Source organism: Nannospalax galili, unplaced genomic scaffold (genome assembly GCF_000622305.1).
Source record: "Nannospalax galili isolate Female #2095 unplaced genomic scaffold, S.galili_v1.0 scaffold1347, whole genome shotgun sequence".
Taxonomy (NCBI): Eukaryota; Metazoa; Chordata; class Mammalia; order Rodentia; family Spalacidae; genus Nannospalax; species Nannospalax galili.
Genome location: NW_008356829.1, coordinates 156,624 through 183,816, shown reverse-complemented (window position 1 = coordinate 183,816; position 27,193 = coordinate 156,624). Strand labels below are relative to the sequence as shown.

The following is a 27,193-nucleotide window of genomic DNA, read 5'->3' as shown; positions in this document are numbered from 1 at the left end:
TTGAATTTTATTCTTGGCCCGGTGTAGAGAAGTCAGGGAGGGACACCCACAACCTAGGATGTTCTACCCCATTGTGGCAGCCATTCTGGCCTCCCTTCAGGGGGTTCCCCGCAAAGCCCCTGAACAAGACAATCCCTTATTTAAGGAGATAGACGAGCAAATACAACAACAGGACATTGGGGATGGCTTGTCCCAGGCATTTCCAGTTAAAACAAAACTAACAGATTCTTGTTCTCATAAAACTGTGACTGTTAATGATGCTATAAAAAATGAGGAATTGGGGTTTGAGAGCTCCCCTGATGAAAAACAGGAAGTCAAGATCACCTCTGCCTCATCATTACAGGGCGGTGGCTACCCTCCACCATCTTGTATTAGCTTTGATGGAAAATAGGAAGTTAGATCAGCCTCTGCTCTGCCATTACAGGGCGATGGCTACTTTCTACCATCTTGCACTAGCTTTAAGGAAGTTCCTCGAGTCCATCTACCCCTCCCTCCCGGAGGAGGACTGGAAGCCCCTCCTGCCTAGGCCCCTCTTCTATGATACAATGGGAGATTTTCTACAGTTTTTCCCGGTTACCATCAATCAGGGACTATAGAACCCTAATGTCTGGAATCCATATTCTCATGATACCTTAAGGAAGCTGCATAAGGCAGCAGTTGAGGATGGCATTCACTCCCCCTGGTTTGGTCAGTTATTAGATACAATCAGTCATTCAGCCAATACCCCCTATGATTGGCAGAATATTGCCCGTGCCTGCTTACAGGGAGGTGATTTTCTTTTATGGAAAGCTGCTTACCAAGATGAATGTGAACAATAGGCAGAGCGCAATAGAAATGCCAGTGTCCGAAACATTGGAACTGATGCTCTAGTAGGACACGGCAATTTTGAGACCCCCCCCCCCAAGCTCAGGCACAGGGACCTCCCCACTACTTTGAGCAAGTACAGCTTTGTGTGCTTCATGCTTTTCGAAGTATGCCAACTCGCTGTGATACCAAATTAACCAAATTAATACAAAAACCAGGCAAGTCTTTCTCTGATTTTGTTGAGAGATGCCAACAAAGTATAAATAGGAACATCAGTCATCAGGGAGCTGCTGATGCCTTGCTCAAGGATCTTGTATATGAAGGCTGCTCTACAGAGTGTTGCCTTGCCATAGGACCCGTTAGACACAAGAATGTCTCTGAATGGATTTTGCCCTGCCGAGATGTAGGGACCACTCGGGCCCATGCCACGGCCCTTGCTGAGGCACTGGCTGCTCATCAGCTTCAGGCCGAGCTGGAAAAAGGCAAATGTTGGGCCTGCGGGGGATAGGGCCATTGGTCACGTACCTGTCCTAATAAGATTATGAAAGAGGACAAAAAGAGCCAGGTTCCCTCTTCAAAATGCCCAAGATGCCGCAAAGGCTTTCATTGGGCAAGAGAATGTAGGTATAAGGTGGATGCAGATGGTAAACCCATACAAAAGGTGCCTTTAAATGGGCAAAAGGGCGCCTCGCAAAGAAAGGAAGTAAGGAAATACACCCCCCACATCCAATGGATGATGCCTATTGATTTGCATAAGCCTAGGATGCAACTCTCCCTAGATGGCCATAAGTTTAAAGGCCTAATTGATACAGGGGCTGATATTACTGTAATCAGACAAGAAGAAGCCTTGTCTCATTGGCACCATAAGCCTGGGTCCCCTATACAAGGTGTTGGGGGCTTACAGAATACAGGTCCAATGTCCCGTGGTCTGGACTGACCCAGGTGGCAATACAGGAGCTATTAAACTGCTCCTAGCTGCAGGACTTCCCCATAACCTGTGGGGGAGAGATATCCTCTGCAATATGGAGATTGTTCTAACTACCAATGACAAAGCCTTTTATGACGACCGCATTGTAGACCAGCATTTAGTTAATGCCCCCCACCCTCACCCCCAATTCTAACGTCCACTGCTCTGCTGCCTAAGCCACCTCCCATCAAACTAATGTTGGACACTAAAGCTCCCATATGGGTGGAGCAGTGGCCTCTTCCTTTGCATAAATTAGCTCATTTGATCTCCTTGGTCCAGTAACAGTTATACTTGGGTCACATTGAGCCCTCAGTCCTCATAATTCTCCCATTTATGTTATACAAAAGAGATCAGGAAAGTGGAGACTTTTACATGATTTAAGGGCTATTAATGAGCATATGAAGCCTTTAGGGACCCTTCAAATGGGAATGCCTCACCCTACCGCTATTCCCAAAGAGTGTGTAATAGATATTAAGGACTGTTTCTTCTCTATTCCTCTTCATGATGATGATAAGCCCCATTTTGCCTTCTCTATGCCTGCCACTAACCATAACCTTCCAGTTCAATGCTATCAATGGAAGGTTTTGCCTCAGGGCATGAAAAACAGTCCTACTATCTGCCAATATTATGTGGCCCATGCCTGCAGACGTTTTCTGACTGAGGTTTATATTTTACATTATATGGATGACATTCTTATAGCCCATAAGGATCCTAAGATCTTACAAGAAGCTTTTCAAAAAGTCACAACAAGCCTCCAGGCATTAGGTCTTACTCTTGCAGGGCTCGGTGGGGTCGGCTTCCGCGGGCCCGCCACCGTGGAGGGCTGCAACTCCACCTGGTGGGCCGACTCAGAGCCCAGGCCCAAGCCTGGGCCTGACGTCAGGGGACCCGCTGGAGCAGCCTGCGCAGCCTCCAGAGGGCACCTGCAGGCAGCCCCCGAGCCAGCCCCACTCTGGAAGATGATGGCGGCGGGCACAGAGCAGGGTAGTGATTCCACAGAAGCAATAGCTAAACCAAAGATTATTCGAGCAGCGCTCTGCCCCTTGGTATATTCAACACTTGCGGTCTCATACCAATCTCCCAGGGCTTCTGGCAGAGGGCAATGCGGCCATTGAAAAACTGGTCCTGAGGGCCACCCTAGACTCCACCCTAATTCAACAAGCTAGAGACTTACATGCCAGCTTCCACCTTTCTCCCCAAGCTATACATAGGCTCCTCCCTACCTTGCTGATTCAGAGCTGTAAACATTTGGTCTATGCATGCTCTCCTCTTGTGCCCCTCTTTTGCCTCTGGGACCATTACAACCTCTGGAACTCTCCCTAGGGGCCTTGGCCCCAACAAGATATGGCAAATGGACATCACTCATTTTTCTCCTTTTGGCAAGCTCAAGTATATCCATCATATTACTGACACTTATTCCAATGTCCATTTTGCATTGGCCTGCTCTGGTGAGACAGCTTCTCATGCCATAAGGACTGTCAAATATGCCATGGTCCTTATGGGAATTCCTTGGTAAATAAAAACAGATAATGGTTCCTGTTATGTTTCTGCTACCTTCAGCCATTTTTGCTCTGACTGGAATATTAGGGATATAACTGGTATCTCTTACAATCCTCAGGGTAAAGGGATTGTTGAAAATTCCCACCAAACACTCATTAAAGAAATACAGAAAATAGGGGAAGACAATGATAAAGGCCCCTGCTATAAGGACCTCAATTTTGTTATACAACAAGCTCTATTTGTATTAAATTTTCTAAAATTTGACTACAATGGTCTCCCACCAGCAATAAAGCATTGAGGGGTGTTCACTCAGCCCACTCCTGTCCCATGGTGGGATGGAAGGACCCTCTCACAAGTGAATGGAAAGGTCCACACCTATTATTAACACAAGGGCAAGGCTATGCTTGTGTCTTTCCAGATAATCTTCCAGCCCCCATCTGGATCCCAGCCCAGAGCATCAGAATTGCCTGCGATGGAAACCTCCCTCCACAACACCAACCCTGGAGATGGCAGACCCTGGAGGAAGCAGCGCACCTATGTGTGCCATCATTACTGCTAACTCCTGATTTTTAGACCCTGCATTGTTAAGGGTAGTGATAATTTTGTTAAAAATCATATTTCTCTGGTTCAGTTAGCTGTTGCCCTACCTCCAGATCTTGCCAGGCATGTCTCTGCAAACAAGGACCCACTGTTCCTTGCCCTTACCAACCTAGAAATATAAAAATTGGGCTTGAGCATAGGTGTAAAATCTTACAGAACAACCATGCAATGGACATGAGACAATGGCTTGACTGCCAGAGCCACAGGAAATGCCTTGCAATATATACTCCTGTTGGCAGACTGTGAGACCAATGCCTAGAACTTGCCACTCCCTAATCCCCATCGTTACCCTAGAGGGGATGACCCCGCTTCATCGGCTTTTATTAAATTCTTAGCCCCTTAAGAGGACTTTGCACAGGCCAAAGCTTGATACACTGCCTCTCCCTCTGCCGGACGATACCAAGGGACTCACCCTTTGAGGGATGGTAGTCAATGACGGGTAAGATCCCAAGAGACAGGACAACCTAAGATAGGCACAGTCCATTATGCTGGGTGACCCTTGAGGTGGGGACAACAATGCCAAGGCAAAGAATCTCGACTCCCACTGGTTGGCATGGGGATATGCTATGTATTCTAAATTATACCTCACCTTTAAAAATTAAAAAAAGGGGAGATGTGGGAGACAAGCTTGAGCCTAGGGTGAAAGTCTTATTGACAGCCATACAGCAGGCCTGAGGCAAGGGCCCGACTGCTGGAGCCACAAGGAATGCCTTGTGACATTTGGCAGCCATTGGCAGATCATGAGACGGATGCCTAGAGCTCGCCACTCCCTAATCACCACCCTTCGATACCTCACCTTTAAGCTACTTACTGTACTGTGCACCACCCTTGGATACCTCACCTTTAAACTACTTGCTGTTATGTGATTGGACCACTACCCCTATATAAGCTTGTGCCTTCCTGCAATAAACCAGATCTGCGTCACTGAACCTGGTCTCCTGTGTCTGAATGTGGCTCTGCTGACACGGTCTCCTCACCAGCCCTGGGGTCTGGACCAGACGACTGATCAGGAGAACTAAGAGCAGGAGAGTGGCCATAGCTGGAGGAGAGCAGCCACATGACGACCACAACTGGCGCCCAACTTGGGGCCAACCACAAGCTGGCCTGGAACTCACTATGTAGACCAGTCTGGCCTTGAACTCATGGATATCTGCCTGCCTCTGCCTCCCAAGTGCTGGGAATAAAGGCATGCACCACCGTGCCTGGCTTCTAAAAGAAATCTTTAATAACAATAAACCATTCTACAAAATATTATTTCAAAATAAACAAGTGTGAGAATATTAGGGCCACAGCAGCTTTAGCCGCAACTCTGGCTGTTTGAGGCTGTCCTGTTCATTTCCTCTAGAGTCAGAGACACTAGTTCATCTGATTCTACAATTTAATAACTAGTGAAAGTGACTATCTCACTTCCTAAACTGGAAAAGAAAACAAAGGAAAAACTACAAGATAGGAAAATATTTGTTCTTGTGTGTTCAGCCATGCTTGAACCATGCAACACAGGGAATTCCTCTGTCTTCATTGGATGAGCCAACATTGCAAATTTTCTTGAGCAAATGGCCTTCTGGGGTTCCTATGTTTTTTTTAACGTTAGGTAACAGGAATCAAGTTTTTATTAGCATTCAGAATATAATCTCAAATGTCATGTTATGGAAACTGGAAAGAATCTAATATAAAGAACGAAGTTATAATTTTTTTAAAAAAGCATGAGGAGATGGTGAGGTGGTTCGTGGATAAAGGTTCCTGCAGCATGATGACCTGAGTTCAATCTCTAGGACTCACATGGTGGAAGGAGAGAACTGAGTCCTGAAAGTTATCCTCTGACCTCTACATGGGAGCCATGGTTCATGCATACCCACACACATACACTAAATAAATAATAAATAAATAACTGCAAAAGTTAAGATGCTGCCGGGTGTGGTGGCACACGCCTTTACTCCCAGGACTAGGGAGGCAGAGGGAGGTGGATCTTTGTGAGTTCAAGGCCAGCCTGGTCTACATAGTGAGTTCCAAGACAGCTGGGGCTACAATACACACACACACACACACACACACACACACACACACACAAACATTAAATACCTAAAATGTGGTTTTAAACATTTTTATGAAGATTGGGAAAAGTTTTCTGTGTATTTGATGTCCATGTGGTTTACTGTGCCCTTTTAATTTTCACAATAAAGATGTGTACATAAGTTTGCACTACCACAGGTAGGATTAAAATTAAATCATAAGGGTAGATTAAATAATAGCATGTAAAATGTAACTGTAGCTGAGATCACTACAAGCCATTTTATGCCTTTGTTGCTGATTTACTTCTTTAAAGTCATATTTAATTTAAGGAATGTTGGTGCTGGACATATTTGGACAATTCCTATGGTTTACTATAGCAAAATTTTGGTCAAGAGTGATATCAAAATTTCGTGCCTATGTAAGACAAAATATAGCCACACATCTTAGCTCTTTGACTTATTACCAAGGTGGGGGAGTAAGTTATGGTTTCATAGTTTTTAAAAATTTAAGACATGCATTGCCTTCTCATATAATAAAATATAATGCCAAACAATGTGCAATAAAATTAGTATGTTTCCTAAATGCATCCTCACCTTGTCAATGGCCCTATCTCCAAATGCTGACATTAGAGGGGTGCACCACCATGCCTGGCTGGTTTGCACATTTCTTTCTATTACAGTTTTAACTTTAATCTCATAAAGAAACTCAGCCTCTGACTATTCTATAAAGGTTAAAAGCAGGCTTATGTCTTTTAACATGAAAGAATTTTCACCAATAAGATAATCTTCCACCACAATGTGCTTTATCTTGCCAAGAATGAAAACTAATACAGTCATTATGGAAAACACTATGAAGTTTCCTAAAAGATTAAAATTAAACTATCACATGATCCAATGACACCCCGCCTTACTGAGTACATATCTAAAAGAAATGAACCCAGCATGCTGCACTCCCTTCCACTGAGGCACCATTATCAATAGACAGGGAGTAGAAGCAATCTGGCTGTTTGCCAACTGATGGATGGATAAAGAAGGTGCAAGCACAAGGGATACCATTTAAAAGATGATATTCTGTCATTTGAAACAACATGGCTAGAACTACAGAGTATTGTGCATGTGAAGTGAGCCAGGAAAGGAAAGGCAGATGCCTCATGATTTTACTCACCTCATGCATTATCTATAAAGTTCATCTTATGAAAACTGAAGGCAGAATGGTGGTTTCCAGAGGTCAAGAGAAATATGGGGTGTGAAGGAAAGCTAATCAGTGAGTACTGAGTTACACTTCAGAGACATAAATTCTGGTGTGCTACAGAAAACAAAATTGTGCTGTGTATTTCATAAAGCCAGGAGAAATTTCAAGTTTTCACCCTAAGGAAATAAGTGTTTTCAAAAATGGATACATTAGGCGGGCGTGATGGTGCATTCCTTTAATCCCAGCACTCTGGAGGCAGAGGCAGGCAGATCTCTGTGAGTTCAAGGCCAGCCTTGTCTACATAGTGAGTTACAGGACAGCTGGGGCTACAGGGAGACCCTGTCTCAAAAAGATAAAAAAATGGATATGTTTAGCCTAATCTGAGCACTGCATAGTCAAAGCAACATGTCGTCCATCTAAAATGGGTAATTTGTATGTTTCTGTGGACAAATTAAGAGTAAATGTAATCAGGCCTTCAATTCCAGCAATCTGGAGGCAAAGGCAGGCAGATCTCTGTGAGACTTCTGTCTACCTTGTCTACATGGAAAGTTCCAGGCCATCTGGAGCTAGAGGGAGACTCTGTCTCAAGAAAATAGTAAATGAGATTTTAATACTTCCCCTTCCTAAAGTTCTGCAGAACCAGGAAAGTAAATACAAAACATCAGCTTCATTATTCCCTCCTAGCCTATCAAATATTTCATATTTCATATCCTAGGAATAACATAAGAATTTGCAAAAGCCAAAAAAAATGTTTAGTGTACAAAATATACCAAAAAATATAGCATTGTTAATGATGAGTGTTTGGGGAAGGGCTCACTGCACAGTGGGAGGAAAAGGAAAGGAGCTTTTCCAGTGAGCAGGCTACTGAAGAGGAGACGAGCAGCTGGTCTCTGGCCTTTTGAGAGATCTAGAAAGACTATGAGAAAGCTACAGAAACAATTTTCATTTTCTTCACAGGATTTATGATTTTTAAAAAGCAATAAAATTGTCTATAATTTGCTATTGAACATGTTTATTTTGCTCATATTGCAAAACAAGTATTATTAGACAAGGGACCAACTGCATCAGTAACAAAATAATTTTCTAGTAGGAATTTAAAAATGCCTACTGAGTTCCATTGAGGATTATCTGTTATATTATCTAATTTCTTCCAAAACACCAAGAAATTGTCATAAATACTGACATGGGTGATATTTCCCATTGCTAAGTGCATAACATTTTTAAGTAAACTACAAATGTCACCATCAGTGATATTTCCTATTGCTAAGTGCATAACCTTTTGAACTAAACAACTGTATCCTTGTTTGAAATATCGCATTTTAAAACTCATTTAAGAGAAGTAAAGATTTAGCAAAAATTAAAAAAAAATCTGGAAAACTTGAAAAAATATAAACTAAGACCTAAAAGGGACTATGGTGGAATTAGGTAATATTAAGAAAATATTGTCAAAAACCTAGTGCATTCAGGTATGCCAAAATAAGTCCTACTGAAGGCTAGAGAGAGGCCTCAGTGGCCAGGGGCTCTTTCCTGCTGCTCTTGCAGAGGATCTCAGTTCAGTTCCCAGCACCCACATTAGGCAGCTCACAACGAGCTGTAACTCCAGCTCCAGGGGATACAACACCTTCTTCTGGACACCACAAACACCAATACTCATACGTACACATTCCCCCTCACATATATACACAATTTTAAAATAATATAAATCTTTAAAAATATGCAAATAAGTCCTACCTTATTCGAATCTTATAATTACTTTCCAAGGTGCTACCAACCCTAGAATCCCAAGATGCTAAAAAAAATTTATTTTTTGTGAATATTTCTGTGTACAAACAAAATCCAAACTCAAATGCCATTCTTAAATTTGAGTGATAAATACCGGAGTATATAAAGAAAACCTAAAACACAATAAGCATTTTTTTAAAGTATCAAAGACAGAAAGGAGACTAGGGAAGTGAACAGAATTTGAATAAACATGTATGAGTAGCTTACATCTTTGCTTGTGGGGAGCAATGTCCTTTAAAGAAAAGAATACAGTATCTTACTATTCGTCACACCTGCGCCCTCCCCACAACCTCAGGCTAAGAAACTAAGTAGTCTCCGGATGATTATAACAGCTGTCCAGCCTGTCTTAACCACTCCTCATAAGGCAAGCCGTAGTTAAAGGATGGCTGTGTGGATCACAGACATCTTTTTGTCCCCAAGGCTCTGGCTCTGAGATTTCTATGGTCTTTACACCACTGCTCTGCCTATTGAGCCCTGGGATTCCCTAGGCTGCTGCTGTTTGAGTTGACTCCATCTCACATCCAATTCTGGAAAGCTGACCTGGAATCTGTAGGCTTCAAACTCAGAGGCCTGAATCAGAGACCAGCCCATTTTTAAAATTTACTTTGGGTTAATTTGGAACCTCATCTGCCAATCAACTTTCATGTCTCAGTCTGTAGTTGAGAACAAAGCCTGTCTGGTTTTATCTCAACACTCCCAAGTGGCAGAAACTAAAGTGTCAATAACAAGCTACCCATAGAACCTCTAGAGAAGACACATTTGTCACTGTTCCACAGAGCCTGATACAAGTCTGAGTGTCACACCTCAGGCAGCTTACCTGGGGGTGCACAGATATGAATCTTGTCCACAAAACATAGCTGTCATTCTTAGTAATTGAATATTTTTATAAATTATATCACCAAAGCGCAACTGTTAATATCAAAATATACAATATACAAATGAATGAGTGTTCTGACATGTGTCTGTCTCATTGCAACTCTGAATCATAGTAAATTATTTTCTCTCATGAGCAGAGAAAGATGTTTGATAACAGAGTTATCTGTCACGTGTTAGTATCTCAGGTCTGACGGTATCCTGGGAGAACCATATTCAGTGTCTCCCTTTATCATCTGTGACACACTCAAGGGCCAAGGGTGTGTCTAGACACTCTCATTCCACTCTACTGGGACATTAGCTGAGCTTACACTAAGCAGAAAGGTACAGGCATTGGGTAGCAGCTGCCAGACCCACACAATTAAACTGTGAGGCAGTGTCCAGGAGAGAAAAGGCATTTAAATAGAGAGGCTCCTAAAGAACCACAGTGATTCTGGCTAAGCATGGGTGATGCATGGAGCCTAATCAACTAGGAGCTCAAGTCCCTGATGATAATTGGGCTCATGCACATGCTGAGTTGCCTGCCAATCACAGGTACGAGGAAATTGTTTTTCCAACCAAAGACTGTGCTAGTCACATGGACCATCAAGAGAGTGGTCGTATAGACAACTAAGACAGCAGCACCCACATAGAGGCAGCCATGACGGTCCTAATAAAGCAATGATGGCATGTGGCTGCTTGGGGTCCGCAGTACCACGGAATCCTCTGCACACCACAGTATCCCCAGATTTTCCTGTGCTTCTGGAAGTGCTGGTCTACTTCCACTTTTAGTTTTCTCATTTCTCTTTCTTCTTTTGACCTTCCCAGAGGTCATCCAGAATGAACAGAAGATCAACTCACACAGGGCTCCAATGTGAGCACTGTCACTGCTCTGTTCTGCACCCTTGTCCGAGGTAATTCCATAGAGACTGATTCCTGTCCAACGGTTTGTAGGGGAAGCTAACGACACTGCCTGCAGAGTTCTAACACCCACCAGTTTTGTGTGTCAATCCCACCAGGCACCTCAAATTCGCCCTGCTCATTTACTGCAGTTAATACTATCACTGAGGTATAGATTTAGTCCCCCAGATAATAAGGCATTCCCCTAAGCATGAGAAAAAAAGAACTACCCACTGCACAAATTTACCAGGATGGTGATCTAAAACAAAAGCCATGCATAAAAGCAAAATTATTTTCTGAATGTAGTGGTTCAATAGTTTGGGCATTTTTAGAGCTTCTTTGGAGATCTTATTCCACAAAGGTAAAAATGCTCAGACATGCTCATTTCAGGAGCCTGCATCCCGTATTGGAGGACTTAGTCTCAAGAGAGAGATAATGTAAGTAATAGATATAAAGACTGGTGGGAGCAGACCCAGCCAAGGACGCAGGTGCAGATATAACCAAAAATTTGGGTCATTATTCCCAATCACCACTAGGCTGGACTAAGCAGCTAGAGGAAGTCCCACCAAGTTCATCAGGGTGAGGGAAATGCACATAGGCCCTATGGAAGTACCTCAAAAGAGGCAGCCAGAAAAACAGGTAAAATCTTTTCATGGTGTATTGGACTTTGCTAATGGTTTACTTTAGTATCTTCAAAATTGGAAGCTTCTGTGATCATCTGACCCTTGTTAGGAATGGATGACAACAGACAGAGTGCTTCCCCAAGGTTATCTCCATAACCTCACTATCATTATGGGATGCTGGTTCAGGACCTCAGGTCGTTGTCCTGCCCATCATCTGTAAAAGGATTTCATTCTATACAGATAATATAAAGCTAAATCTTAAATATTTTGCAGATTTATAGACCCATCTGAGAGATTTAAGAATGCATCTAAAGTAGTAAAAGTTTTGAAAATTCACAAACAAGGGTATCTTGTGAGAATAAAAACATATGCTGCCAAAAGCCATCAGATATAAAATCCCAGTGTTAGGGATAGGTTACCTCCCTAGAGTTGTTGGCCAGGGAGGCCCTAGAGGCCCCTGAAATGACTATTGCTATTGTTGTTGATTAAATTCCAAAACTGAATGATAAGTAAGACCCTATAGCTGAAGGCATCACATGTTTTGGTTTTACAGCTGGGAGAAGTGAGGCTGGGACTGAACTAGAAGTGTCCCTCCCTGGGATCTATCTCTTGTGGTGCCAGAAGCTGATACTCAGGTGTGGATTGTCCATGACTCATGATGGAAGTACCAGACAAGATGTGCCAACTAGTGCAATAGTGACACAAGTGTTATAGGAGAACCACCTTTATGGTTGTACCTAAGGCCATTCCACAGAGGAAAGTTCACATCTGACATTGGGAGCTTAGACAAAACTTGTGGCCAGGGAATTAAGTGGTTCCAGTGGGAAAACAGCTTCTATTACTTTAGTAAACAAATAGGGTGCTTTCTGATATGTGTGTTGATGATCCTGTTAGTACTGCTGTTAGTGTTCATTTGGATAATTTTTTGTTTCTCACATTCTGCCTTTTCCTCACTTCTGTTTTTTTTAGATATTTTTTATTATTTTTATTTTATGTGTATGTGTGTATTGCCTGCATGTATGTAAGTGCACCTTGCAATGTCTGAGGAAGACAGAAGAGGGTGTTGGGTCCCTTGAAACTGGAGTCACAGCTGTTACTTGCCTTGTGTGTGCTGAGATTCAAACCCAGCTCTACTACAAGAGCAGTTAGTACTCTTAACTGCTGAGCCATCTCTAAAGCCCCCTGAATTGTATTTTATAATAAAAGAAATTTCACCAAGACTTGCCACCAGCCATGCTCTGGAAACAGATAATAAGACAAGAAGGTTCAGAAGTCCACTAGAATTGGATGGCCATAATCAGATGTTTATAGCACCCCTCCCAGGCTCATGGAACATTGTGGAAGAGGATTTGGAAAGAATGTAAGAGCCAGAGGAGAGTGGAATGTTGTGTAGCAGTTTCCTTTGAGATCAAACATTCCATCTTGAAGGGAAACTCCAAAGAGAGGTGAGCATTCCATCCTTCAGGGACGCTCATTAAATTCAGGAAGTAAACAGCTAGAATGTCTCAGGAAGTCTCTAAAACTACCAAATATACTAGGCCCCTCCCTTTTTAAGCACAAATAAGCAGTAAGGAGAGCTGAGAGATTTTCTCAGACCAGCTGAGCTCCCTGGAAGACAAGGAGACAAGCAGAGACACCTGGAAAAGGCTTATACCCACTGAGTTGCTGGGAAAAGACTACCTTGTTGAGCTGCCTGAAAGTTGCCCAGTGCATCCCAGGTGTCCAGCTTTCATGAGCTGCCATCTATGCTGGGCTTTTAGTTGCCAGTGAGTCATTTCTGTTCCTGTAAGTAACCCCTTATCTATATCCTGTAAGTAACTTTAAAAACTAATTGGATCTGTCACCAGTACCCTATCTGGAGTAAGTAGCCAGTTGTTCACCTGGTATCACTCAACACCACACCCTGACTGTCCCTGCCACTATATCCCCAGATCAAATTTGTGTATTTCTTTTGTTTTTCTTTTTGAAACTTCATGAACTACTGAGTTTAACAAGAGCCAGTGATGTGAACATGGCTGTGAAGCTTTGGACTGGAGCATGAAGAATTTGGCACTGTCTACCTCACTGAAGACAATAACAATGATGTCAAGTATACCCCCCTTCAAAATCATGAACATAAAAATGTTTCATGTTAATCAAAATGCCTCTAAATAATGTACATTAAATATCCTTTTATTAGCTCATTAGGGAATTTTCAATTCCAAAACCAAGGTGCCTATGTCTGCCCATCTTTCTTACAGCCTTATTAGTGATCAGGTTGGGCTCTGCGATTTTAGAATATGAAATCTTCTTTCAATTCTTTATTAGATTATTAGGGTATTCTCAACACACAAGAGATAAATTTAAGAATTTTAACGCTGTGATAATATAAATGATATATATGTTATCAGAGATATTTATGTTAAAACTCTTTTTCACAATGAACATTATAGGAGACACAATCTCAACAAGCAATAAAATCCAGAATCTAGATATGCTGACTCAATATGTAATAAAAAGGGCTTCACTGTTTTCTTACAATAATAAAAACCAAAGGGTCATTATTTTAAGATAAAATTTTAACATAGTTGTAACATTAAGATATAAAAACTATTGCCACTCTACATGTGCCCTTTTTTTCAAAGACTTTTAAAAAAATCTTGGTCACTTTAAAACCAAGCTGCTTATGTTTGCCCATCCTTCTTACCACCTTATCAGTGATCAGCTTGGGCTCTGTGATTTTTAGAATAAGAAATCTTCTCTATTTATATTAATAGTGAGATCTTTTAAAGTACAGAATTGGATTAAGGATTCTTTGATTCTATGGAGAAAATAATCAGGTCAATAGTCCAATTTAACTGAAAGATGATACACCTTTGGATTTACCTTATGTATGACTAATAATATTTAGGTATTATCTATGGATGCTTTTGTTTGTATATTGTTGAAATGTTACCAATGGTTTATAAGTGAGTAGTCACATAAATTAAAATTGTTAAATTAGTCTAAAATTCCTTTTAGTTCAGAGTATAAAAGTTTTCTAAAAGAGCCTCAGGTCCGGGCCCCCTCCAATGGCCTAAGCTTGGCCACCTGTCCTAATAAGCTAATTCAAGAGGCAGAAATGTCAACACATAAAGAAAGGAAAATAATCAATGTGACCATACTGGGGGAACATATAAAGAGATAAGCTCAAGCCTGTCTTTGCGATAAATATGTGAACTTCAAATTTACATAATTGGGACAAGGCACAATATACATAACTTTAGGCTAACCTGGCTAAAATGTGGTCTTCCTGGTCAATTTCTTGGTTCTGCTTCTACACTATGGTAAAAAGAAACGTTTGTTCTTTAGGGGGAATGGAGTTGCTCTCTAGTTTTCCTGATCAGGACACATCTTTGTCCTCATAGATAATGTCCATCATTTGGGGAGTGTTCTTGCTAGGCTTGCTGGTTCACTTTTCACTGAGTAATAAGTCTACCAACAAAGGTAAAGCAGTTAACTCAGTAGAAAGGAGACAGTCAGACCTACACAGTGCAAATTAACATTAAAATTGTGCTTTCTGGATTTTCAACAGCAGAACTAGAATAAAGACAGTCCAAAAGACCCAGAGGAAATTATTAAGATGATGCAAGAAGAAGTCCAGCTGACATCCTTAGCCCTGGAAAATGATTTATTTTTCCTAGGCAGATAAGTATCTTCTACCCCAGAGAAACCTCTAGCTGAAGAGAGATTACATAGGGGCAATGTTTGACCCAGCCATGGGAAAGGAAGTCACTAAAACATACTGCCTAGTATGGGTTTTTAACAAACAAGGCTTTGAACAATGAGCAAAAAGGGAAATCATTGTAAGGGATTATGTTCTCCCTTCCCCTTTACTTTAGCTTCAATGATGGCTGCCCTTAAAGACTGATATTCATCAATATTTTCTGATAAAAGCCTCACTTAAGTGACTTCAGATAACCATCAGGTGCCTTGAGTGGTTCCTGACATAATAGAACTTTGTTCTCTGTCTTAATCAGTAACTCAAGAACCCCTATTAAATGACCATGAGTAATGACTACTGTTAGTGGGAATGCCCCAAAGCCAAAGGAATCATGGTTATCAATCCAAACATTGCAAATTGCCCCATAGATGGCCCAATAAAGTTGCAGAGCTTCTAGATTCATAGCTCACATATGCAGGTAAAATTTACAACACATAAATATCTAGGATTCATGTTTGTATAAATTACAACAGCTAAAGCAGTGTTGATGGTGCTTTTTCCAGGCTGCATTTATCCTCTGATGTTTGATAGCATCTCAGGGCAGATAAAGTCCTACCCGACCTAGATCTAAGAACTAAAAGTTACTCTCTAAATAATTCTCTTTGAATTTCCTCAACCTTAAGAATTCCTTAAGCAAAGGTCACTTAAACTACAAACTCACGAAAAGCTAAAAGACTTAAAATTTCCCTTCAGAGAAGTAAAAGGAAGGTCCTGAATACCAAGGTAATCTCTGTCTGCAAATCTACTAATAGTCACAAACTTGATTTATATTTTGGTTTTCTTCATTAAAATTATTTATATGTATGTGTATGTGGCTGTTTACATGTGTGCACACATGCATAAGAAGGTTGTGGAAGCAAGAAGGCATCAGATTCCCAGGAGCTTAGAGTTACAGGCAGGTGTGAGCTGCCCTGCTTGGGCGCTAGGAACTAAACTACAGTCCTTTGGAAAAGCAGCAAGCTTTTAATCCTGGAGCCATCTCTCCATTTTTTATGATTTTTCTTTTGACACTGTTAGTACTCAACAATTACAATATCACAATGTATTCCATCTGATCTAGTCCATCATTTGGATTCCTTAAAAATATTCTTAAATATAAGCCTGAGTATGATTTTGTGTGTTTGCTTGCATGTGTGGCATATGCACATGTGTGTGCATGTGTGTGCATGTGTGCCCATACATGAATGCATATATATGGAGGCCAGAAAAGGACATCAGGTGTCGTTCTCTATCATTTTACAACTTATTCCTTTGTGACAGGTCTCTGACTGAATCTGGAGCTAGTCTGACAGCCAGCACACCCCAGCAATCCTCCTGTCCCCAAACCTGCATAGTGCTGGGGTTACAGGGATGCACTTAGCCATCTTCACCTTTTTTGAAGGGGGCTTACCATTTAATTTTGTATTAAGTAAATTTGTTCAACAACTTCATACATGTATATAATGCATTCTGACTAGTCTAACACCCTCTCAGGTCCCTGCTACCCCCTCAACCCTCCTCTTGCCTACAGATTCCTCTTCCACATTCATGTCTTTTTGTTTTGTGTTGTGACTCACTAAATTTAACCAGGGCTATCTTTGTGGCCATGAGTTTGGAACTCTCCATTGGGGACTTGTGGGCTCATTAGTGTGTAGACAACTGAAGACAATGACTGTCCTTCCCTCTGAATCCGTCAGTAGTCAATAGTTTATCCAGTAGAAAACCCATGAGACCCTCCTCAATCACTGACTAACAAGTATACCCAGCTTTTTAATAGGAGTGCTGGAAATTTGAACTCACTCTCATTGCTAGCAGAATAGATAATTGGTACTTTTACCCACTGAGCCATGTCCTCACTTGGGTATGTTTTTATCAACAATTCAAGGGCTCACATACCCAAGAACAAACTACAAAAAGACAGCTCTCCTGGGATGAATACAGTCATAGTTTTTCTGATTCTTGTTCTTTCTATGGTCATTTTATCTTGCTTAGACTCTGTAATTCTTTTTTTTTTGAGACAGGGTCTCAACATTTAATTCTAAATGTCCTTGAGCTCACTATGAAAATCATCCTGGCCTGGAACACTGAGAGATTCACCTGCCTCTGTCTCCCAAGATCTAGGATTGAAGGTGTATGTCACCAAACCTAGCCAGACTTTACCTTTATTAATCTCATTAAATCTATATGTTGTGTAGGATCTATAACAATTGCAAGATAAATTCCAGCTTGGATTCTGTGATTCCAGCTAACCCTATGACAGAGACTCCTAGCCTCCTCTCTAACCAATGGAGTATTGAGAAAGTTTTATGGTCTTTTTTAGGCAAGGACTATACCCCTCGTTAACATGGAAAATGCTATAGAAGATAACTATCACCCTTCAGCACCTAAGAAAAATTCCTGAAGTATAGCTCTTAAGGGAAAGTTGTAGTGGGGGAATAGGGCATGGGAAATGAGGTGTCAAGATTAGCATGTGAAAGAAGTCAGTTGGCAGAAAGACGGTACTCACTCCACAGCAGGGCTGCATGTGAGCATGCATGAGAAAAGTACAATGCACTATGATCCCTAAATGCGGAAGGTATGAGCTACAGAAATGACATAAAGAGTAATACACTGGGTGTGGAGTTTCAGGCCTGTGCTAACCCCTTAGGCAATTTCCATTCTTGGGATATGCCTTCCTTTTCTTTCTTTCTTTTTATTTTCCAAGGAAGGGAGGGTTTATTTTGGCTCACAGTTCAAGGGTACCATCCATCATGGGGGAAGTTGTAACAGCAGGAGCTGAAGGCACCTGAATACATTAGATATGCAGTCGGGAAACAACAATGAAATTATAAGCTTTCTCCTTTTTAAACAGCCCATAGAGTACTGTCTTCCACACTTAGGATAAATCTTCCATGTCAGGTAGTTTAGTCTGCAAACTCATCCACAGATATGCCAGAGGTTTGTTTCCAGGGTGATTTTAAATCCCATCTAGTGGATAATCAAGATCATCTTTCTCTGGGGCTGTGCCCTCAGTATGGCTGCCCTGACCCTGGGGTGCCTGGGTGACAGGTCCCTGATCTCCTAACCCCGTAGAGTTGGACAGGCAACTGGGAGAGCCAGGAGGTAGTTGCAACCACCCCAATGTACTATAAGCTGGAGCACTTTTCTTGCCAGAGGCTGGGCCTGGAAGCAGCCACTGTAGGGTCATCCAGTGGCCAGGGGACTGCAGGTACATCCCTCAGCAGCAATAGGAACCTGAGAAGTCTACAGAGTTCAGAAAACAAGCTAGAGGGCACTAGTGGAAGGCTGTTGTGTGAAGCTGTGAAACTTCCCAACTGCCACTCAGAAAACCTTGGGTTGGATGCTTGTGAGCTAAGTGTTGCCTGCTGTGAGGACCCAGCTTCTGCTTTTATCCACAGCAAAACCCTGTAGGGAAATCAACCTGTTAGAGAACACCTTGGACCACAGCAGGTGAGTGTGCTGAGTGAGGCCCTGAAACAGCCAAAGTGTAACCTGCATGTACTCGAACTGCAAATAACTGACTTTGATGAGGAAACCCAAGAGTGTCTGATAGCCAACGAAAACAGAAACCCCAACTTGACAATCCTAAGTGGTGTTTAAGAGAAGCAGAAAACAAGTGTGACAGTTTCATTCCAAGAAACCCAAACCATGGACAAAGACTCTTGTTATGCCCAACTGTGTAAGAATTATAGATCACTGACATTCTGATGAGATACGACTTCCCTCACACCCAGTTCAAATGTGTTACGTAAGATGGGATTTTTTTTTTCATTTGCTAATAGAGGACATGAAGGCCAGGGACAGGGGACAGGGTTGGGGAAGGGGGCGGCCTCTGAATATGATCAAAATACATTATCTGAATACAAATACAAAACAGAAATACTGAATCAATAATTTTTTTGGTCTTTCTGAGACAGGGTCTCTCTGTTGCCACAGCTGGCTTAGAGCTCACTATGTAGACCAAGCTGGCCTTGAACTCATAGAGATCCTCCTGCCTCTGCCTCCCAAGTGCTGTGATTAAAGATGTGGCTTGGGAGGTCACATGTGTTAACAGAAAGCCACAGTTGCTGTTTTGCTAAATAGACATGCTGTGCTCATCTAGCTCAAGAATTGTGCTTTTCTCCATAGATAGTAATCTGGCCACCTTTTGTCAGAAACGCTTATTTTTACCATGGGTAGTGGGAACTGCAGAAACTCATAACTGATCAAAGTACCAAGAATAAGTGACTTCTGAATGATCAACAGAAGCACCCCCTCCAAAACTCAGAGAACATCATGGAACAGAGAACAGAAAGAATGCGAGTACCAAGGCGTGGTGTACAGTGCTGTAGGGCATTGTCTTCCAGGCCTGATGTGACCATGACACTCTTGACCTCACAGAAGTTGTGATTATCTGCACAATACCTGCTTCATTAGGTCCATCAACCTGCCACAGAATAAAACCCTAAAAAACAAAAGGGAGACTACTTTGAAAGAGGAAGGACATCAACAGGAGTGGGAAAGAGGCAAGAAAGACTCAAACTATGTTATACTATTGCTAAAGATACCACACAACTCAGATGCAGGACTTGGAGGAGTTGAATTGAGATTCTGGAAGTCTCATCCCTGATGACCAGCTCTCATAGTGTTAGAAAGAGCTTTGTAAGCTGCCAAGTAAGATCATTATCCAGTAGTCCTACACCCATCTGTAAGGCCCATGGACCACAATGACTGGCCCAGAAAGATATCCCAAATGATGTACTAGTGACACTTTTATCTTGGGGACAACCTACAGCTATCTAATTGGACTTAAGGGACATTCAACAGAAGGGAATTCATGCCAGGTAGTGCAAACCCAGCCAACTACCCATGGCTATAGAGGTCATAGACCCTAGAGGAGAACCTACTGTTGCCATTTTCCTAAACCAATATAATTACTAACTGTATTCTACATACTAATCTTTATATCTACAGACAAGTGCAGCTCTCGCCCTTCATTGAAGAAGCTTCTTTTTACAGCAGATGGACACTATTATTACAGAGACTCCAACTGGTCAAAATGCAGTGAATAAGTGACAGTCAAGTGTCCCTCCCATTTGATAATCTACAATGCAGCCCCTACACTTAAGGATCAGGGAACATCACAGAAAAAGGGCAGAAATAGCATAAGAACCAGAGGACCAGGATGCCTGCTGCTAGATACTGTCATCTAGGCATCACAGGAAAGCTGCACCCACAAAATCTCAGTAATATGGCTTCCTAAACAAGACCTGCAAAATGACACCAGTTGACAGGCCAACATGGATGGAGAAATGTTACAAAATCTTACCCCTAGGTGAAGAGCTACAAGGAGATCAGTGACTGATTCAACAGTGAGAATCCATTTTCTTCAGGGATGGCCTTCCTGACAGTTTATTCAATCCAAGTGTTCAGCCCTAAAGAAATGTACATACAAGCAACAGTAAATGGACTCAGTATGTTTTACACATACACAGATATCTATATATGCAACAATAAAGAAGAGGTTACATATATAAGAGGAAGTGGGAGGGCACATAGAAGGAGTTGGAGGATAAAGGAGGAGGGGTAGAAATGATGTAAATGTAATACTCAAAAAATTAATCAATGTTATATAGCTGTGTGAAAGTGTCATAATGAAACCCACTATAACATATAATGAATATGCACTAATTACAACATTCTTTTTTAAAATTTGTTTTTATTAAATTTTGTTGTATTTCATACAGAATATCTAAAGCAATCTGAATCATCTCTATGGCCCCATCCCCAGCAGCACCCTCCCATAACTCCCCCACTGGAACAAATATAACTCTGTCTTGGGTGCTAAGGCCCACTGTGTCAAGTCAGTGTCCCCAAACGTTCCCAGTGCAAGTCTGTCCACTTGTGGTTTAGTCAGATCCCTCTCATCTATCTATCCAAACACTTATCCTTTTTTTTTAACAGAGCATAGGGTGGGGGTTTATTTGCAGAGGAGTGGGTATCCAGAATTTATAGGTGCACTGGAAAGTCCACACTCAAATACGATCCTGTGAGTTCCTGACAGCCCCAGAAAATGGTGAGAGAGGTGCCTCCTGGCATTCTCATCATAATGGTTAGGGGCATTGCCTCCTGTAACTAAGGACCCAGGTTCAGTTCCTAGTACCTAAATTTCATCGGTTTAGCCATGGAAAATGTTCTTTAAAAACATTTGGAAATAGGACTGGAGATATGGCTCAGTGATTAAGAACACTGGTTGTTCTTGCAGAAGACCCGAGTTTGAATCCCAGCACCCACGTGGCAGCTAACAACTGTCCTAACTCCGGTTCCAGAGGATGTGACAGACTCTTCTGTCCTCTATGGGCACTTCACAACACAGGTGCACTTACCTACACTCAGGCAATACACACATACACATAACATAAAATAAATGAATAAAAATATGGAAATATTAACTGGTTCCTAAATCAGAACCTTCAAGTACTAAGTCAATTCCCTTGGGCACCTTCCCTGTTGTCCCAGTGCAGAGTTCCAGGTTACTCTTTAATGCCACTCATGACTTTAACAATTACAATTGCTTTCTGTTGCCTTGCCTCCAACTTTACATTGATCCCTTTCCCTGCCAAATAGGACAGTCTTCACATCTTCTCTTCCACTTGCTGTTCTCTCTCTCTAAACCTAGCACAGAACAGTACATAGCACCATTACACAGTATGAATGCTATCCTGTCTTGAAATTTCTTTCAGCAATTGTTATTCCATTACTTTTGAATTCAGCCTCATTCAGATTCTCAGGGCACAGGCCAAATACAGCCATATTTTTTGTCAGTCGCACAATAGCCTCTAACCCAGTTCATGATGCAATCCTTGTTCCCCTTGTGAAGTTTCATGAGCCAGGCCTCTCACATCTATCTTTCTCTTAGCATTCTTATCTTCCAAACTCCCACCATAATGACCCAATGGTGCTCTTCCTACAGTGTTCAAAGGCTCTTCTCTCCAAAAATTCAAAAATTTTCTCCATTCCTCCAGAAAACCTGTTCCAAAGGCCTGAGAACCACATGGTCAGGTTTATCACAGCAACAGACTTTTTTCTTGGTATCAACTTTCTGTATTAGTACTTTTCTTGTTAATGGAATGAAATGGCTGGCTACAGCAAGTTAAGGTAGGGTTTCTAATTAGTCCACAGTTTGAAGTTACAGTCCACCATGGCAGGCAAGGCCTGAAGCACAATGTGTGGCAACACATTGCATCCACAGTTGGGAAGCAGGATTGCTGAATGTTAGGGCTCATCTCACTTTCTGTTTTATCAGTTCAGGCCCGCATCCTATGTAAGGGTCCACACACAAATTTAGGTGGCACCATTCCCATCTCAATTAACCCAGTCTAGAAACTCCCTCACAGACATGCCCAGAGGTTTGTATCCATGGTGATTCTAAATCTTGTTACGTTGACAATAAATATTAATAATCACAGCTATAACAAAATATCAACTTAATTTATCTATTACCTGAAAGTGGTATTAAAATCTCTTCCTCTCTGTTCCTTCCCATATGTCTTTTCTTTTGTCTCTGTCTCTATACATACTTTTTTGCTATTCAGGGGTCATAGACCTCTCAAGATTTTGATAAGGAGAGAATTTTCTTCCATGTCAAGCAAATCCTGAAAATGCCCTTCTCCACTCTAAAATGACATCTGTTTCTTCACTAACAAACCATCCCTGCTTGTGACAAGCAGGAGTTATAGCAATATTATTCTCTCAATATGAATGTTCTTATATATCAAAACAAAATTTCACTAGTTGTTATTTGTGAATCAGATTTTTTTTTACTGCTAAATCTGAAACAGAACATTTTTCAACAGGAAGATATGTACCTCATGCCCTGAAATCTTAATCTTCAAGAAGTTAAATAGCTCTTCAATACCATCACCTTTTCCAGATTAAATCCTCTTATGTTCAGTCTAGTTCCTGTGATGACACACAAAATAAAAGCATACCAACTCTGGACACCCTAGTGCTACCATAGTTTGTGTAGAATTAGAAAATCAGAGCACATGGACTGATCCCAGCACTCCACAAGGCTGAGGCAGGAAGACCACAAATTAAGGCCAGTCTGAGCTACATAGTGAGCTCTTTCATGAAAAAAGAATCTGGAGAACTAGAGAAGTGATTGAATACTTCCATAGGGACTTCAAGGGCTTGGGTTACAGTCCTAACACTGCAAAATATAGCTACACATTTGATATTTTTCTTTCTGGGTAAGATCAGGATAACAGTAAATTTAAGAAAAGATCATTAATGAACCATCTTTACAAATATTAAAGTTATATAATGTAGTCACAATTCTGACTCAAGAATGGAAACTTCTAGGCAACCCCATCCAGGTATAAATCTAACAGGTCACCTCCACGGATTTGTTATGTAACCTGTGAAATTTCTCAAGTGACGGGAAACTCATTTCCTTCAGACATTCTTTATAACATTGAAGGTGCTATTTTATTAATGATAGAATATATGATACTTCCATAGAATTCATTACTTCATGCAACATACTTTTATATTTTTATAAAATGTTTCAATAGTATCACTGCCCTGGGATATCAAATCTTAATAAGATACAAAAAAAAACCAACAACACTTGGACCCCTGTTCCCCTTCTAGCCTTGGGAACTGGCCAGCTTTTGCTCTTTGCACCCCAGATCTCTGGACTAACCATTTATTCCAGACTGATCCATTGTAACCTGATCCCCTGCACTCTGATCAACTCAGTATTCCAATCTAGTTTGTTAGACTCTTCACAGGTGGTCCCCAACCCCATCTTGCCTTGGACATCTGAGACCAGCATTCTACACTTCAAGTAAATATTGAGCAATTTCTTTATGTCCCTTGAAAGATGAAATCATCAAGCACGTATACCCATGCTGGTTGACACTTCTAAATCAGCTTTGTGTAAGAGTAGCAAAAAGCCCCTTAAAAAATAAAGATAAAAATAAAAAGAAGAGAAAAAAAAGAAAAACGAAAGTACATAAAGTTGTTAGGAAAAAATGATGAGATATGGGAGGAGTTAGAGGGGAGGGAGTGGGCATGGGTTCGATCAAAACACCTTATATGCATGTTTTATATTCTCAGTAAATATTTTTTAAAGTTAAAAAAAGAAGGTACTTCACTATTTCCAAATGGCCATGGAAGAATGCAGCTCAAAGAGGAGTCAAATTGGTTACTGTCGTGTTGTTGGCAGATGCGCCACGATTTAAGGAAGATTGGACAACCTTCAGATTGCTGTTGCAGAAGCAGTCCATGGGGGGGGGCCTGCTTAAGGGTTCACAGAGTCCCGGCCCTCAATGGAAGCACTGCACTGCTTAGAAGGAATTCCTCCATGTCAAGGTGTCCATACCTAGCGGCCATCAGCAGTGGCGCGGTCCCCTGTGTTTTCTCGGAGCTCAAGGAGGAAACCTCTTTGGTTTTGCTTGCCAGCATCTTAGTGAGGAACCAGAGTTTGCCTCGTGCACTGCGTTGAACACTGCTGTCTTCAGATCCATTTAGGTACAGTCGAGGCTGTGCTTTATTTATCCTTCAAAGCCAAGCTCCAGCTGAACTCTGTCCAAGCAGGCAAGAGTTCCAGGAGTCAAAGTTAAAGTTAGTCACTGTGCCCCAGTTCGGATAGAAGAGCACCGAGTGTAGGCTTTGACGTATTGATTGTGATTCCGACACCAGAGCACCACGCTGCCCAGCTCGCCCTCCGCTGCTGCGGGTGGGGCCACCCCTCCTAATGGACACCATAATGCCTGCCGGCTGACCCACGAGCAGCCCCCTTCCCCTGTGGCCGCCCAGCTCCTCTGTTCCCCAACACCCCACCAGAAGGAATCCAGCCTCACTGCTCCCAGTTCTGCACCTGCCCTCCCAGGCCATTCAGGATGCAGTGGCTGGAGGCTGGTGAAATGAGATGTGGGCCTAGTGCTACAAGCCAGTTCACTGCTTCCCATCACTAACACCAGAGCCTCGTTTACATATATAACTGATAAAACTATAATGAAACCATGTGAAAATTTAGAGAGAACAACCATTAGTTTTATGCGTAAACAGCCACTGCTAAAATACATTTAAAAATAAAAATTTATTTGCAGTTTTTTAAAAAAACATAGTGGAGTGGTAAACATTAACCAAGGCTACCGGCTATATCACAAATTCCAGGTTAATGAGGCAATACTACTTTTCTAACTCTAGGAACAACTGAGTTTGCAAAAAGAAATCCTATCACTTGCTGGCTTTCCATTTATGGATAGGGATGTGGAAAGCCTTCCAGTTGCAGGTGCTAAATGAACTTAGTCATAAAGGCTTTAGAGGGCAGAAGTAGGCCCCTCAAACTTGACTATTACTCTACAGGCCTTTCTTGGTTCAGGAATATCCCTGAGCCAAGATATGATATGTCTTTATCTTTTGTTGCTTTTAAATATGTTTCTTAAATTTAACATTCCATCAATCAGCTTCTTCTTGCTTCTTTAAAATTGCTATTTAGTGTCTCTTAGAACTGGTGTGCAGTATTATGTTGCACTACTGAGAGTCGCTTTTGTTTTTACTTACATCAACCACTAAATTCAATTACAGTGTATAATGTTAAGTTTATTCTTAATATTGGCAACAATTTTTTTAAAGTGCAGTTTCCTTTACAACAAGAGGCACCTTTGACACATGTTCAAAGTAAAATATTGACCTGGGCAAGGCAGTGTACATCCCCAACACCAGCAGTTGGGAAGCTGAGGCGGGAGCATCCCGAGTAGGAGGCTAGCCTGGGCTGCATAGTGAATTCAAGGCTAGCCTGTGCTACACAGCCAGCACTTATCCTCCCCTCCCCCTCAAAAAACTATTTTATTCTATTATTAAAATTCAGCCTCACTACTTTTGAAACTCTCTTAAAGATTAACAATAGTTTATTAGCTAAATAAACACTTGACTAGTCAACTAGTGAGACAGACTGTCATTCAAAATATAGTTTGCTCACTTCTCAAGGTGGTCATCTTGTTTCTAGATGACCATGTTCCTTATAGCTCATCAAGTTAACGTCTATAATTATTAGTTATGAAGAAAGGGAAAGTACAAAAATTAAGAAAAATTTTAGAAATCATTGGCAACTCTTGTAAAAGACAAAGTCAAAAAGATAAAAAATGCTAAGATGCAGGTTTCATTAAATGTTACCAATGACAGGCTTTTCTCATAGCTTATTTAGCATAAACAAGACCTTGGGTCCACCCTACCCCCTCCACAGTCAAACAGCACAGTTGGACACTGATCTTACACATTGACTATAGACTTTAACTATACAAAGAGGCATAATAAACATTTTGTTAGAAGAATACCATAGTGAACATTTATATGGCACAGAATGGAAACTCTCTGGTTGGAACTAGTTATATCTTTCCAAAAAGAAAAACAGTGTACTTTCTTTCTAGAGGGCTACAATGGTCATGCAATTTTAAGTGCTCTATTTACACACCTACCTATTTAGGAAGACTAATATGAAGGATTACTCAAATTACTTAGATCAAGATGATAATCAAGAAACTAGAAACATTGAAACCAGAAAAACTTGGTCCTATCAATTTTTGATTATTTCCTATGACAGTATTTCACCCTGCAAGTTAAGGTTGCTTACTTGAGAAGTAAGCCAAGACTTTACTATGTCTATCATGCAATTACGTTAAGTGGTAGAAAAAGATCACTTCTACAAACACAGGAAGTACATTTTTAAATCAAAATGAAAAAATAATCTCACTATACTAACATAAGGTAAAGTGAATTCATTAGAGCAACATTCCACATCTGCAATCATGAAACTCCTGTTTCATGATGCAACACACATATAATCACACAAATACTGAATCATCATATATTCTATTGTCTCTAAATACTATATGGAACAATGCATACACACACACACACACACAAACACACACACACACACAGCAATGGTGTCAGCATGCACAAGACCTATACAGACTTAACCAGGAAAAAAAAAAACAGCAAAGGACCTGCTTTCACAAAGCCCTTTTTGGAGCAGTCTGCAGACTTTTTTTTTAAAACACTATATCCATAAATATGGAAAACAGCATTGCTGGCATCATTAAAGTCATATCTGAATGAAGATGTTGCATGTCTATAAATCACACTAATGAATGCCAGCTAATGGTGATGTGCTGGGGGCTGTGTTCCATAAAAAGTCTTCCAGTCACTCTCTATCTGCGTATCCTGATTTATTTTCCTCATAGCCTCATC

General features: G+C 41.3%; 1 pseudogene; it reads right to left on the bottom strand.

The window, feature by feature from the left end:
• LOC108490017 overlaps positions 1–27,193 on the bottom strand; it is a 40,847-nt pseudogene that overhangs the window by 3,385 nt on the left and 10,269 nt on the right.